The sequence below is a fragment of the Eumetopias jubatus genome, unplaced genomic scaffold, assembly GCF_037043125.1.
Source record: "Eumetopias jubatus isolate StellerSeaLion01/CBP00866 unplaced genomic scaffold, mEumJub1_p1.0 scaffold_7, whole genome shotgun sequence".
NCBI classification, from domain to species: Eukaryota; Metazoa; Chordata; class Mammalia; order Carnivora; family Otariidae; genus Eumetopias; species Eumetopias jubatus.
Genome location: NW_028274813.1, coordinates 539,094 through 556,209, shown reverse-complemented (window position 1 = coordinate 556,209; position 17,116 = coordinate 539,094).

Here is a 17,116-nt window from a genome sequence, read left to right as displayed (position 1 = left end):
CTTGTGTTCTTGGCCATTACTTCTCCCTACTCTTGGTCTATTGCTTTATTCGGGATTATCTATGAGGTCTCTGATAGAAACACAGATCCAGGAGAAAGTGCTTCCTGAGGTCCAAGGAGCAAGTGTCAGGAGGGGATGACCGGAAAATAGAGCCCCATGAATGGACAGAACAAGAACTGTCCTACTGATGAGTGGTCCTATGGAACTGAGGCGGCTCTCAGAGAGCTGACCAAGATGCTCCAGGTACTGCCCATAAGCCCACGTACAGCTTCTCTGTCATCCTCCTCCTTCCCATGAGGAATTCGGGTCTGGATGGTGGTTGGTGGGCTCATCCTGGGGCTAGGACCCCTGAAGGGGCCTGTGTAGTAGGGTCTCCATGTCTCAGGTGGTGTGGGAAGGGAACTCCAGAACTTCCCTTCCCAACTCAGATTAATGTGTTCCTCCCTAGAACCATCTGTGCTCAGGGTGAGTAAAGGACCATGTGGGTTGGATTTGGGCTGTTATTATGATTGTTTATGTTGTTCTTGTTTCTATGGTGCCTGGCTCTCAGGACAGCAGGGACCTCAGTGCAGAATATTGGCTCCATGACGTCATGAATTAGTGGAAGAGATTTAGGAAAATGTAAGAGATGGTGAAAACAGGTAAGTCCTGGGTGAGGAGGACCAGAATATAAGTAAATGAGGGCTGGGGTTGCATCTGTTGTCCAGATGGGGACAAGCAAGTGGGAGGTGACATTGTATGGTATCAGGAAAGGGGGACAAGGAGTCCTAGTTCCTGGGGGACCCCTGGGAGGAGAGCCTCTTTTATAACGTAGGGGACCTCAGTATTCTCTCTGGAGACCCCTTCACCTTGCCCTGGGTCCTCTTGTTCCCAGGTGGGGAATGTCTCCAAGGGGTTGGACAGGGAACTGGACTCGGCCAGAATGGATGGTTCTATTGCAAGTAGAGCCAACCTCCGTCTGACCCAAGGGCTGCTTATACATTCAGCAAACACCAACCCCTAGTCCAGAGGCTCCACCCTGTTTTGGAATCTCTCTGCTCCACCATGTCCTCCATCCTCTCATGTTTAAAGTCTTGGGTGTGAGATAGAGGGACAAAAATAGTGGAGGAGTAGGGGACCTTATTTGAACCAGTCCCCGGAACTGAGCTGGATATCTACCAGACCACTCTGAACACCCACAAAATCAGCCTGAGATGTAAGAAGATATATCTTGATCTCTACAAACAGAATATCGCTGGCGGTTGTTTTCGAGGTATAAAACAGGGAGCTGCAATTCTGCGGGCAGACATCAGAAGATAAAAGGAAGGGGGGAGGGAGCCTCTAGAATCCTGCACATCCGGAATGAGAAAGCTTCCTGCGCTGGGGAGCAGGCACAGCCTCGCACACCAATAGCAGTGGGAAAAGGACATTAGGTCAGCCCCCTGGACTGAAACCTGGAGCTTCAGGGGCACGCGTGTCATTTGGGGGCGACTGGTGGTTTTTGGAGCACAAAGGGGAGAAACATACCTGGACCTGGAAGCAAGGGCTGGGAGTGCTGCTGTGGGGCGCACAACCCAGGACGCTGCGGTTTTAGCAGCACAGACAGAAATGGAGACAGTGTGGCCTGGAGAGTTCACTGGAGAACAGCCTGTGGTCTCTCTGCTCTGAGGCAGAGGATTGGAAATGGTCACTTCTGCTCTGACTCTCAGAAGAGATGTGGAAAGCCGCTAGGGAAATCCACCAGAGAACAAAAGCCCCCCCAAACCGGCTTTCACTGAGCCCATTCCCCCCACATGGGGCAGGGCAACTCTGCCCTAAAAGGGTTGCCTGAGTAACAGCATGGCAGGCCCCTCCCCCAGAAGACAGGCCGGGAGAATGAGAGGCCAACAACCCTAAGGTCCCTAGAAAACAGGGGCATTTTGCTTGGGTTGTGGTCAATAATTTGGACTCCGTACATTCCCTCAACCACCCCTCAACAGAATAAGAACCCCCAAAATAGGAAAGACTCAAAGACTGTGACTTCTGCCACAGATTTACAAATGGATATAGATATAAGCAAGATGTCAGAAATGGACTTCAGGGTAACAGTTATGAAGACAATAACTAGAATGGAGAAATCGATTAATGGCAACATAGAGTCTCTAAGGGCAGAAGTGGAAGCTGAATTTGCAGAACTTAAAAATTCTTTCAATGAGATCCAATCTAATCTAGATAATCTAACAGCTAGGGTAGGTGAGGCAGAAGAACGAATTAGTGATCTAGAAGACAAACTGATAGAAAAGAAGGGGCATAGATATTTACAACTGTTAGAACTTCTTGTTGGATAGACCCTTTAACAATGATATAGTGTCCTTCTTTGACACTATATCCATGAAAACAGAATTAGAGAAATAAGTGACGCCATGAAACATTCCAAAGTCAGAATTATTGGAATCCCTGAGGGGGTGGAGAGAGAGAGAGAGGACTATATCAAATCAAATATCAAAGATATATTTGAGCAAATCATAGCTGAGAACGTCCCTAATCTGGGGAATGAAACAAGCATTCATGTCCTAGAGGCAGAAAGGACCCCTCCCAAGATCAAGGAGAACAGACCAATGCCCCAGCATGTAATCATAAAACTCACAAATCTTAGGACCAAGGAAACCATCTTAAGGGCAGTTAGGGGGAAGAGATTCCTGATGTACAGGGGGAGGAACATCAGAATAATGTCAGACCTATCCACAGAGACTTGGCAAGCCAGAAAGGCCTGGCAAGACATATTCAGGGTACTAAATGAAAAGAATATGCAGCCAAGAATACTTTATCCAGCAAGGCTCTCATTTAGAATGGATGGAGAGGGGCACCTGGGTAACTCAGTCATTAAGCATCTGCCTTCCACTCAGGTCATGATCCCAGGGTCCTGGGATGGAGCCCTACATTGGGCTCCCTGCTGGGAGCCTGCTTCTCCCTCTCCCACTCCCCCTGCTTGTGTTCCTGTTCTCGCTATCTCTGTCTCTGTCAAATAAATAAATAAATTCTTAAAAAAATAGAATGGATGGAGAAATGCAGAGCTTCCAGGACTGGCAGAAACTGAAAGAATATGTGACCACTAAGCCAGCCCTGCAAGAAATATTAATGGTGGTTCTATAAAAAGAAAAAGACCCCAAGAGTGATATAGAACAGAAATTTACAGAGACAATCTATAGAAACAAGGTCTTCAGGGGCAACATGATGACAATGAATTCATATCTTTCAATAATCACTCTCAATGTGAATGGCCTAAGTGCTCCCATAAAATGGTACAGGATTGCAGATTGGTTAAAAAGACAGGACCCATCCATATTTTGTCTATAAGAGACTCATTTTGAACCAAAAGATACATCCAGACTGAAAGTGAAGGGATGGGGATCCATTTTCCATGCCAACGGACCTCAAAAGAAAGCTGGGGTAGCAATTCTAATATCAGACAAATTAGATTATAAGCTCAAGACTGTAGTTAGAGACACAGAAGGACACAATATCATTCTTTTTAAAGATTCCATTTATTTGAGAGAAGAGAGAGATATTGAGAGATAGAGCATGAACAGAGGAGAGAGGGAGAAGCAGGCTATCCATTGAGCAGGGAGCCCGATGCAGGGCTTTATCCCAGGACCCTGGGATCATGACCCAAGCTGAAGGCAGATATTTAACCAATTGAGGCACTCAGGAACCCTGAAACTATATCATTTTTCAAGGTCTATTCAACAAGAAGATCTATTAATTGTAAATATCTATGCCCCCAACATTGGAGCAGCAATCTATATAAGCCAACTGTTAACCAAAATAAACAAACATATTGATAATAATACGTTAATATTAGGAGACCCTAACACCACCTTCTCAGCAATAGACAGATAACCTAAGGAGAAAATCAAAAAAGAAACAAGAGCTTTGAATGACACACTGGACCAGATGGACCTCATAGATATATACAGAACATTCCACCCTAAAACAACAGAATACCCATTCTTCTCGAGTGCATATGGAACTTTCTCCAGAATAGACTACATACTGGGTCACAAATCAGGTCTCAACAGATACCAAAAGATTGAGGTTTTCCCCTGCATATTCTCAGACCATAATGCTCTGAAACTTGAACTCAATCACAAGAAAAAATTTGGAAGAAATTCAAACACTTGGAAGCTAGAGATGACTCTGCTTAAGAATTTTTGGGTCAAGCAAGAAATCAAAGAACTTACCAATATATGGAAACCAATAAGAACAAAAACACATTGGTCCAAAACCTATGGGATACTGCAATGGCAGTCCTAAGGAGGAAATGCGTAGCCATCCAAGCCTCACTCAAAAAAATTGAAAATCCTGAATTCACCAACTAACTTTACACCTTAAAGAACTGGAAGAAAAACAACAAATGATCCTTAAGCCATGCAATAGAAGAGAAATAATTAAGATTAGAACAGAGTCAATTAGAAACCAGAAATACAGTAGAGCAGATCAATGTAACCAGAAGCTGGTCCTTTGAAAGAATTAATATGATTGATAAACCACTGGCCAGGCTTATCCAAAAGAAAATAGAAAGGACCCAAATTAATAAAGTTATGAATGAAAAGGGAGAGATCACAACTAACACCAAGGAGATAGAAACAATTAGAAATTATCAACCACTATATGCCAATAAATTGAGCAACCTGGAAGAAATGGTGCCTTCCTGGAAACCTACGAACTACCAACACTGAAACAGGAAGAAATTGACAACCTGAGTACAGGTTGCAGATTGGATAAAAAGACAGGACCCATCCATATTCTGTCTACAAGACACAGAATATGGATGGGTCAACCTGAGTACACCAATAACCAGTAACGAGATTCAAGCAGTGATCAAAAACCTCCCAAAAAACAAGAGTCAAGGGCCTGATGGATTCCCTGGGGAATTCTACCAAACAGTCAAAGAAGAAATAATACCTATCCTCTGTTTCAAAGAATAGAAACAGAAGGAAAGCTTCCAGACTCATTCTCTGAGGCCAGCATTACCTTGATCCCCAAACCAGGCAAAGACTCCATCAAAAAGGAGAAATTCAGACCACTATCTCTGATGAATATGGATTTCAAAATTCTCAACAAAATCCTAGCTAATAGGATCCAACAGTACATTAAAACGATCATCCACCATGACCAAGTGGGATTTATCCCTGGGATGCAAGCATGGTTCTACATGCGCAAATCAATCAATGTGATTGAACACATCAATAAGAGGAGAGAGAAGAATCATACGGTCCTCTCATTGATGCAGAAAAAGCATTTGACAAAATACAGCATCCTTTCCTGATTAAAACTTTTCAGAGTATAGGGATAGAGGGAACATTCCTCAAGTTCATAAAATCCATCTATGAAAAACCTACAGTGAATGTCATTCTCAATGGGGAAAAGCTGAGAGCCTTTCCCTTAAGATCAGGAACACGACAAAGATGCCCACTCTCACCACTATTGGTAAACATAGTACTGGAAGCCATAGCAACAGCAATCAGACAACAAAAAGAAATAAAAGGTATTCAAATTGGCAAAGAAGAAGTCAAACTCTCTCTCTTCACAGATGACATGATACCTTATATGGAAAACCCAAAAGACTCCACCCGCAAAACACTAGAACTCATACAGCAATTCAGTAATGTAGCAGGATACAAAATCAATGCACAGAAATAAGTTGCTTTCTTACACACTAACAAGGTAACTGTAGAAAGAGAAATTAGAAAATCGATTCCATTTACAATAGCACCAAAAAGCATAAGATACCTCAGAATAAACCTAACCAAAGAGGTAAAGGGTCTACACTCTAGGAACTACAGAACACTCATGAAAGAAATTGAAGAAGACACAAAAAGATGGAAAAATATTCCATGCTCATGGATCAGAAGAATAAACATTGTTAAAATGTCTATGCTACCCAGAGCAATCTATACCTTCAATGCCACCCCAATCAAAATACCAATGGCATTTTTCAGAATGCTGGAACAAACAATCCTAAAATTTGTATGGAATCAGAAAAGACCTTGAATCGCCAAGGAAATGATGAAAAAGAAAACCAAAGGTGGAGGCATCCCAATGCCTGACTTCAAGCTATATTCCAAAGCAGTGATCACAAAGACAGTATGGTACTGGCACAACAAGAGACACATAGACCAATGGAACAGAATAGAGAGCCCAGATATGGACCCTCAACTCTATGGTCAAATAATCTTCAACAAAGCAGGAAAAAATATGCAATGGAAAACAGACAGTCTCTTCAATAAGTGGTGCTCTGAAAATTGGACAGTTATATATACAGAAGAATTTAAACTCCACCATTCTCTTACATCATACACAAAGATAAACTCAAAATGGATGAAAGACTTCAGTGTGACACAGGAATCCATCAAAATCCTAGAGGAGAGCATAAGCAGTAACCTCTTCAACATCGGCCACAGCAACTTCTTTCAAGATACATCTCCAAAGGCTAGTGAAACAAAAGCAAAAATGAACTTTTGGGACCTCATTAAGATAGAAAGCTTCTGCACAGCTAAGGAAACAGTCAACAAAACTAAGAGGCAACCCACAGAATGGGAGAAGATATTTGCAAATGACACTACAAGACAAAGGTCTGGTATCTAAGATCTATAAAGAACTTCTGAAACTCAACACCCCCCCCAAAATAAAACACCAAATAATCAAGTCAAAAAAAATGGGCAGAAGCCATGAACAGACACTTCTTAAAAGACATAGAAATGGCTAACAGACACATGAAAAAATGTTCATCATCATTAGCCATCAGGGAAATTCAAATCAAAACCACACTGAGATACCAGCTTACACCAGTTAAAATGGCAAAAATTGACAAGGCAAGAAACAACAAATGTTTTAAGAGGTTGTGGAGAAAGGGGAACCCTCTTACACTGTTCGTGGGAATGCAAGTTGGTATAGCCACTTTGAAAAACAGTGTGAAAGTGCCTCAAAAAATTAAAAATGGAGCTACCCTATGACCCAGCAATTACACTACTAGGTATTTACCCCAAAGACACAGATGTAGTGAAAATAAGGGCCACACGCACCCCAATGTTCATAGCAGCAATGTCCACAATAGCCAAACAGTGCAAAGAGCCGAGATGCCCTTCAACAGATGAACGGATAAAGAAGATGTGGTCCATATATACAATGGAATATTACTCAGCCATCAGAAAGGCTGAATACCCAACTTTTACATCCACATGAATGGGATTGGAGGAGATTATGCTAAGTGAAATAAGTCAAGCAGACAAAGTCAATTATCATATGGTTTCACTTATTTGTGTAACATAAGGAATAGCATGAAGGACATTAGGAGAAGGAAGGGAAAAATGAAGGGGGGGAATCAGAAGGTGAGATGAACCATGAGAGATTATGGACTCCAAGAAATAAACTGAGGGTTTTAGAGGGGAGGGGGTGGGGGGATATGTTAGCCTGGTGATGGGTATTAAGGAGGGCAGGTGCTGCATGGAGCACTGGATGTTATACACAAACAATGAATCGTGGATCACCACATCAAAAACTAATGAATTACTTAATGTTGACTAAGATAACATAATAAAATTAATAAAATAGTGCTTAGAATAAAAAATTAATAAATTCCTTGGTGTGCATGTTTGCTAAGTGTACAAATCATGTTCAGTTTGGACAAAGGTGGACCACTCCACTGCTTCTGGTATTTCAGAGCTGCACTACTCATCATGAGTGGACTTAACTTCCCTGAAACAACTTCAGTATGAGGTATGATCATGTGTATACTATGTAATAGGATAGGAGAGTTGATAGAATTGGTCATCAAGAGGTGTTACCTGGCTTGTGTAGGGACCCATTAGAAAAAGGATTGCATACAAATAACAAGATAAAGGGTAAACAAGTAATGTAGGTGCCTTGAGGGTTTCCAGTAATGCACATGCCAAGGGGAACCTACCCTCTACCTGTGATGGAGAGTCACAGATGTAGGTGGGTTTCAGGTTGGAGACATGTGGTATTAACATTATATCCAGTGACCGAGGCACACAGCCCATGGCAGTCAGTATAACAGAAGTCTGTAAGGAGATGTTAAGACTCAAATCCTATTGGTCATCACAGCCTCATCTTATGGAAATGCCAGAGAAAATGCCTGGGATCATGTGTCACTAATGTCTTAGTCTGTTCCAGCTGCTGTGAAAATGTACACGGACTGGGTGGTTTTAAACATCAGACACACATTTCCACAGTTCTGGAGTCTGGGAAGTCCCATGTCAAGGTGCAGGTAGATTTGGTGTCTGGAGAGCACCCATGTCTTAGCCCATCTTTGCCCTGTCACCTCACATGGGGTCAAGGGGCCGGGAGCTTTCCCAGTCCTGGTGTATAAGGGCACTAATCCCATCATGAGGCTGCACCCTCCTGACCTTAATGCTTTCCTAAGGCCCCACCTCCTCCTCCCATCACATTGGTGTTAAGTTTCAACATGGTGATGGTAGAGATCACACACATTGAGTTGATATCAGCAACTGAAGGATCAATTAGTTATTCCCTGCAGGTGGAAGTTTCCTCCCATCCACTACCTCAACCTGAGGATTCTTATGGATCCAGTAGAAGCTTCTGGTCTCTGCATGCACACAGCAAACACAAGACCTTCAGAACTAGCTGGTGACCTTGGAGAGTGGACAGCTTCCACTGCAGACATTGGGTAAGACCCCTGTCCACTTCTAGTAGCTTCATTATTATTATTGTCTGCTTATATATTATCATTCTCATTTTCTAGGGACTCAGGTTGTCTACACTTATTGATCATTTATGTTCTCTTTCATTTATTTTTATAGTTTTTGCATGGAATTAGTCATCAGACTTTATCTTCTGATGATTCATTACTGACACCAGAAGCCTCATTCCTTCATCTTCTTCCCCACACATGGGAAATCTCATAGGAAAGTCTAGGTTGTGTGCCTTTGATGTTTCAGATCCCTCAGGACATTTCTAGCACTCACCCACAATAAAAAAAAATCCCTGATTTCATATCCTTTCCTGGATTTATTAAAGCATTTCTGACATGCTGTGTGGCATTCCCCGAGGTCCATAAGCATTTTATATTCTCTTGTTATGTGTGTGTTGGATCATCTGATTCACCAACTGTGCCAAGCTTGGTTGGGGTCCCTCTGCTTCTGGATGATGTCAACTAAATAGAAGCTGTGAACATGGTGTCCACACAATGATTCCCCTGCACTGGGGCCATTGTTTTCTGGCTTTGGCTTCATGATGCACCTGTACCTGATGTCTAGCATGAACTTTATGATGCAGGCTCATAGCTTGTAAACTGGGCTGTGTGGTGTTGTGTTGAGTACAGCTGAACCTTTTTACAAACTTCATGGACATAAATCAGAATATCTATAATTAATCATCAATTTGGGAAAGATTAAGCAAGTGTAAGTGATGTTCTGCCTTTTGAACATGAAATATAGTTTTCTCCTATTACACCTAACTCTTCTTTTCACATATGTAGGTGGTAAAATCAAATTATAATTCTAGAGAGGCCCCTGAGGAAACTACTTTATGGAAAGGAAGTACCAAACTGTGACTGGAAGCATGCATTTAATCTCTAACTGCACCTGTTTCTGGTGTTGAAAATGTATTGGTGGGTCATTAGCGCTCCATGGTGACATGAGTGTCCCCTTGTGTCTTAAGCGCCCCTTGTCTCTTGAGCACCCCCTGGTGACCTGAGCTCTGCAAGGTGACCTGAGTGCCACCAGAGTCCTGAGTGCCCCCTGGTGGATTCTGGGGGTACCTGTAGCCCAGCCCCTCCTGTGACCCTGCAGGGAGGTTTGTGTCTGGGCTCACACTGATGTCTCCTCAGTGTACCTCTAGCACAGTAATACATGGCCGTGTCCTCGGTGGTCACAGAGCTCAGCTGCAGGGAGAACTGGTTCTTGGACGTGTCAGCGGTGATGGAGATGCGGCCCTGGAAAGCCGGGTTGTAACTTGTGCTACCTGTCCAGTACCCCATCCACTCCAATGCTCTCCCAGGGCACTGGTGGATCCAGTTCCAATAGTAACTACTGGTCACAGAGCCCCCAGAGACAACACATGTGAGAGAGAGGGTCTGTGAAGGCTTCACCAGTCCTGGGCCTGACTCCTGAAGTGTAAGTTGAGACAGGACACCTAGGGACAAAGAGAGTAATGATGAGTATGTCCCATCCCACAGAAAGGCCCCCCATCTATCCCAGAGCTCCCAGACCCTTACCCAGAGGAGCTGCCAGAAGGCAGAGGAGGGACCACAGTATCTGCATGGCTGTCTGCAGGTTGGAGACCCAGCACACTGGCCTCTGCCTGTGATGCCGATTTCTTCTGGGAGAACCCAAGGTGATTTGCATGTGGATCCCTGTGGGGGGAGAGGAGACATTAAAAGATCCTGAGCCCTGGCGACAGTCACCAGTTCTTGGCGTCCCCATGTTGGGTGGTGTGAGGACCCACTGAGCCTGGTCCTAGTGATCTAGGCTCCAGTTCTGGCTGAACTGTTCTCTGGCCCCAGTTGCTCGAGAAGGTTTGTGCTGGAGTTGATGAACATGTGGAAAACTTACAAAGGTTCCCTTGTATTCTATTGTCAGGCTGTCCAACTGTGGGCTGCAATTTCAACCTGCAGAGTTACCTGTTCACAAGCCTGGAGGACAAGGCAGTGGACTGGAGTCTAGACCCTGACTACTTGCACAGTTTGGGTAATTCTCTCTCTCAAATCAGATATGGGGTCCTGGAAATGATGGCAATGGATACAATCATCAGTCTCCCTCTACAAAAGGGGGTGTTAGGAACTATACTTCAGCATTTACATATGGAAACAAGCTCATCTGCATGGACAGCAAGGCAGAGGGCTTGGGTGTTATGTGGATAATCTTTTCTTTTTCTTTTTTTAAAAAATTTTATTTAAATTAAATTAGCAAACATATAGTACATCATTAGATTCAGATGTAGCATTCAATAATTTATCAGTTGCATATAACACCCAGTGCTCATCACATGCTGAGCCCTCCTTAATGCCCATCACATAGTTGCCATGCCCCCACCCACCTCCCTTTCATAACCCTCTGTTTGTTTCCTATAGTTAAGAATCTCTCATGGTTTGTCTCCCTGTCTGATGACTCCCATTCAGTTTTCCCTCTCTTCCCCTATGATCCTCTGCACTATTCCTTATATTCCACATATGAGTGAAACTGTATAATTATCTTTCTTTGATTGACATTTCACTCAGCATAATACCTTCTATTTCCATCCACGGAACAGAAATGCTTATATGCCACTGATAAGTTGTTGAACACTACATCTGAGTGTAATGATTTACTATATGTTGGCTAATTGAATTTATTTTTTAATTTAATTTTATTATGTTATGTTAGTCACCACACAAGACATCACCAGTTTTCAATGCAGTGATCCACAATTCATTGTTTTCGTATAACACCCAGTGATCTATGCAGTATGTGCCCTCCTTAATACCCATCACCAGGCTAACCCATCCCCCCACCCACTCTCCTCTAAAACCCTCAGTTTGTTTCTCAGAGTCCATAGTCTCTCATGGTTCATCTCTCCTTCCGATTTCCCCCCCTTCATTCTTCCCTTCCTTCTCCTAATGTCCTCCATGCTGTTCCTTATGTTCCACAAATACGTGAAACCATATGATAACTGACTTTCAATGCTTGATTTATTTAACTTAGCATAAGCTCCTCCAGTCCCATCCATGTTGATAGCCAAACCGTGGCTAATTGAATTTAAATAAGAAAATAACATGTAAAATCCAACCCACATGGTCCTTTACTCACCCTGAGCACAGATGGTTCTAGGGAGGAACACATTAATCTGAGTTGGGAAGGGAAGTTCTGGCGTTCCATTCCCACACCACCTGAGTGAGACAAGGAGACCCTACTACATGGGCCCCTTCAGGGATCCTAGCCCCAGGATGAGCCCACCAACCACCATCCAGATCTGAATTCCTCATGGGAAGGAGGAGGATGACAGAGAAGCTGGATGTGGGCTTATGGGCAGTATTTGGAGCATCTTGGTTTTTCACCTTGATTTCTCCGTCTTCTGTGGTCCTTACAGACAGGCCCCTCCATGTGCTCTGAAGACTTTACGAATTATGAATTTATTACAGAAAAGTCATTTTTCTCTGTTGCACATTCTCTCTTTCTCTCCCACTACTCTGATTCTGTCTCTCACATATGAGATTTCAACACATATGTTTGAGGATATAGTCTCATAAGGTTATAAATGACCATGTTCATATTGTTTGCTTTTTTTAATCCACAGAGAACTCCTGATATGATTTATAGATATTTCCTGCTTTCCTTGTATATTTTTTCACTTCCATATTTATCGCATCTTCTCTGGACATTTTTTGTTCTCTAATAGTAGCAAGTACTTCACGTAATTAACAACGTTGAGCTCCCCATTGACAGTTTACCCTGAGGTGATAGGATGAGCCAAAAGAAGGAGGTCACATTCCTGATTCTCTGAATACCCACAAATTCTTGGCAGCAGAGCTGACGGGCCGTCCTTGTGCTCATGGTAGACCACGGCCCCTCAGATGCGATCTGGACCTCATGTTCCAGCAGATCCTGGAAGCCAAGGATGCTGCCACTCCTGCACCCCACTCTGCACCGGCAACAGTATACAGATTTCTCACTGGGGTGTCTTCCATTTAAGGAAAGAAAGGTAACTTCTGGAGCAAACTGTGAAGTTCACAATCCCCACCCAGTCCCTCTGAGTTGCAGGAGTTTACCATTGGACTATATAATGCCTCTCCCCACACAGGACCAGCACACCAGTGTCACCACTGAGGGGCTACAGGACACAGATATGTCTGAGGAGGAGATTATAGGGGTTGTAGGGGTGATAGTGACACCAGATGCGATCCAGGGGTGGCCATCAACGACTGCTCCTCCCTGTCCTCAGCCCCAGGACCAGCCTCACACCTGCTGGTGCCCACACTATCCCAGCAGCAGCGAGCACAGCTTTTTACATGTGGCACTTCCGTTCTGGAAACATAAACTAACAAATTAAGTTAGTGAAGAAACAAGGTGTGCTTCTAGTCTTCTGGGCCTTAAATTCCTATTTCTGGTGTTGATGACATCTCTCTCCTCCTGGTACAGAGAGGGCTCCTTTCTGATGGGAGATGTACCTTCAGCTTTCAGGGGGACCGAGGAAGTCATGGTGTCTCTGCACAGGCTGTTTCTCAAGTACCTTTAATTCCAGGGGCATATGTGGGGTGGCATATTCTGCTTCCCTCTACCACGCAATACTGGAGTAGAGTACAGTAAACACCTGTGAGCCCAGACAGAGTCCCCAAGCAGGGCTGGGTTCTCAGCTGCAGGGGATGCTCAGGACCCCACCAGCACAGGGCTGCTGCCCCAGGAGCAGGTGCACAGGGGCCTGGGGAAGTCTTTCCTCTCAGAAGTTGGGGTTTCCTTTTCCAGAATACAATCTAAAATATGAGCAGGCCAAGGAATGCTAAAGGGTGCGCAAATATCCTGTTCTGTCAGGAGCATTTTCAAAACTCAAGGCAATGAGAAACACATTTGAAGAGGATGATATTCCAGGGCCTTCAGATATCTTAATTGTAAAGAGGTGGAGGCGAGAATGCACTTATTACCACATTGGATGTAGCATTTTGGAGACACACTGATCCAGGAATAAGACATTCAAATGTTAGAACCAAAGAAAGGTTCAGGTGGTCTCTCTCATTCCAAGGTAAGTTTAAAATGAGGAGCATTTCCTGTGGGTTCTATTCCCTCAGTGGGAGAAGCTCTGTCTGCTGCTAGCTCAGGGAGCTGGCAGGGTACCCATGTCCTCAAACAAGGATTAGGACTTGGGCCCTCAGCTTCCTACTGAACACAGACCCTGTGATGTCTATCTGAACCTTGATGGGTCTGGTTTTGAGTATGAAATACTCTGTTTCATGAATATGCAAATACTGAGGTACACTAGGTTAGGTTTCAGGATGTATGTGTCCCGAGAGCATCACCCAACAACTTCACCTGCTCCCCTACAGAAGCCACTGAGAACACAGCTTCTCACCATGGACTGGAGCTGGAGAATCCTCTTAATGGCATTGGCTATGGGTAAGGAACTCCCAGTCTCTGGGCTGAAGAGGGGACAAAGCCAGTCAAGGATGACTTCACCCCCACCTGTTCTCTCTCTCCACAGGTGTGAACTCACAGGTCCCGATGATACAGTATGGGCTGAGGTGAGGAAACCAGGGACATCCATGAAGTTCTCCTGGAAGATATCTGAATACACCTTCACTGACTACTATTGGGCAATGCATGCAACAGGCCCCAGAACAAGGACTTGAGTGGATGGGGTGAATTGACCTTGAACACAGTGCCACAATTTATGCACCAAAGTTCCATGGCAGAGTCACCGTGATGGCAGACATGTCCACTAGCACAGCCTACATGGATCTAAGCAGTCTGAGGTCTGAGGACAAGGCAGGAGTATCATTGTGGGAGATACACAGTGTGAGAACCCATATCCTGGGTTTATCAGAAACCCTGAGGAGGGGGCAGCTGTGGTGATGGGCTAAGGAGATGTGAAGTACAAGGATTCCCCTGCCTTCATCATACCAAAATGTCGGAAGTTTGGGACAAGAATCATGTTATCATGGGGATCCCAGTCTTTTAGGGAAAGGATTGAAGAGTCCAGTTATATGGAAATTAAGGCACAGGTAAAACGTTTGCATAAAATAACACCTCTTATTTATAATTTTTTGGGTGTTATATGAAAACAATGGATTGTGGATCACCACATCAAAAACTAATGATGTATTGTATGGTGACTAACATAACATAAAAATAAAACATTTATTTTATCATAAAGAATATATAATTTTTTGCAGAGGGAATATTTGGTGCTTCATTGTCCTTGAAGGAGTGAATGTCAGTTGAGGTATCATCTGGGAATATTGGTGTCACATCACAGGTCTTTAGATCTCTCCTGAAGGAGCGCTGTGGCTTTCCCTTATTTGAAAAAACTGACAGTGTGCTTTGGGAAAAGAGGGTATATTACATTCAAGGATGGATTTCTATGTCCCAGTCTCTCTTTGAGCATCACACCCATGACATTCTGGTAGGACAGCCTTGAACACATGGTCACAAGTCATGGGCTGACAGGTGTGCCAGGTTCAAGCTCAGTCTACATCAGCACATCATCCGTGTAGTCCCCTCTTCAGTGCTGAGTTACTGCAGAGGCTCCTCCTCACAGACCCTGTCCCTGGGGTGGTACTGTTGGCCATCACACAACAAGGGCAGCATGGGGAGACCCACGACAATGTGACACTCACAACCCAGTTTGTATTATTTCCTGTGACCAGTGTGTCCAGAGACCACACATAGGGCTCAGATCTACACATGTTTATTCTCCTACCATCTGGAGGTCTACAGGAAATCAAGTCCACTAGGCGGCAGTCACAGTGCTGGCAGGGCTACATCCTTGCAGAAGCTCTGGGGTTGAGTGTGTGTTCCTCCTGGTTTCTAGAGGTACACCTCTTGCATTTTCAGGATCAAGACTCCTTACTCCACCTTCACAGTGAGAAGACCATCGAGAATCAGTGGTCACATGACTCACTTCTTCTACTGAGGCCTAACCTCCCTCTGCTACCTCTCATAAGAGCACTTGGCATTACACTAAGACCCACCAGGATGCTCCAGAAAAGACTTTATTTTATTTTACTTAAGAATAGTTTACACACAGGGGCACCTGGGTGGCTCAGTTGGTTAAGCGACTGCCTTCGGCTCGGGTCATGATCCTGGAGTCCTGGGATTGAGTCCCACATTGGACTCCCTGCTCAGCAGGGAGTCTGCTTCTCCCTCTGACCTTTCCCCCTCTCATGTGCTCTCTCTCTCTCTCATTCTTGTTCTCTCAAATAATAAATAAAATCTTTTAAAAAAAGAATAGTTTACACACAATGTACTCTCTGGAGCACAACAGTGATTGGACAGGTTCTATGGTGTCCTCTGCTCACCACAAGTATAGCCACCATCAGGAAAATATTTGCATCTTAAGATCTCTACATTAAGGAAATATGACAAAGTCCCTTTTGTCATATAAGATAACACTTAAATAGTAAAAAGGACTTATAGGTTAAAGAATGACTTAGATGACCAGAGTGCACCCTCAGACCAGCAAATGTTCCCCTTCACCCCACATGGCATCCACATTTCCACACCACAACATTGCCTAAAATATCAGCCCATTAAAGCATTAACTCCAGCCCAAAATATACCTAAATAACATCACCTACCTCAGAGACCCAAATCTAACCTTAGAAGTCAGGTATGATGAGACTGTGGGTACCTTTCATCCTAGGGTGAAACCCGATCCATCAGTAGACCTGTGGTTCCAGAAAACAACATATCTTCATCTAAATACAACTGCAGGGTGAGTATAAGATAACAGGTACCAACATTCCTATTCACAAGAAACAAAATGTAATTTAGAAAGGCATCAGCAGCACTAAACAATTTTTGTGACCATCTGGGCAAGTCCATTAGGTTTCAAAGCTTGAGAATGTGTTTGTCTCAGACTCCGGCCTGTGGGTATGTTGTTCTGCCTGGGATCTACGATTCCCAACCCCTGAAAGCTGCCACATGTTTCAAGCTAAGCACTTTTATTAGCCATTTTCCTGCCAGTAGAATTTGTGAGTCCAAAAATATCCTTTCATTTATTTCTCTCTGTTATTAAATAAAATGTTATTTTGACACTTGTAAAATGACAAGGAAGGTTTGATGCAAGATTTCTACTCAACTCTGGATGCAGTGGAAGATGGCAGCAGAGTAGGAAGACCCTAGGCTTGTCTTGTCCCAGGAACACAACTAGTTAACTATCAAATCATCCTAAATACCCCAGAAATAGACCAAAGACTGACTTTGCAAAGATTGAGCAAATTTTACAATTAAAGGGAGAGAAGAGACCATGTGGAAGAAGATAGGAAGTGCAGAGACATGGGTCAGGGGAGATGATATGGTGTGGAAGGAACCATGGTCACAGAGAAGAGTGAGCGAGAGAGGAACACACAGGAAAACCCACAAAGAGGCAGTTTCCCCATAAACATTGACTTGAAAAACAAGAGGGACTGAATTAGGTGAGTTATTAC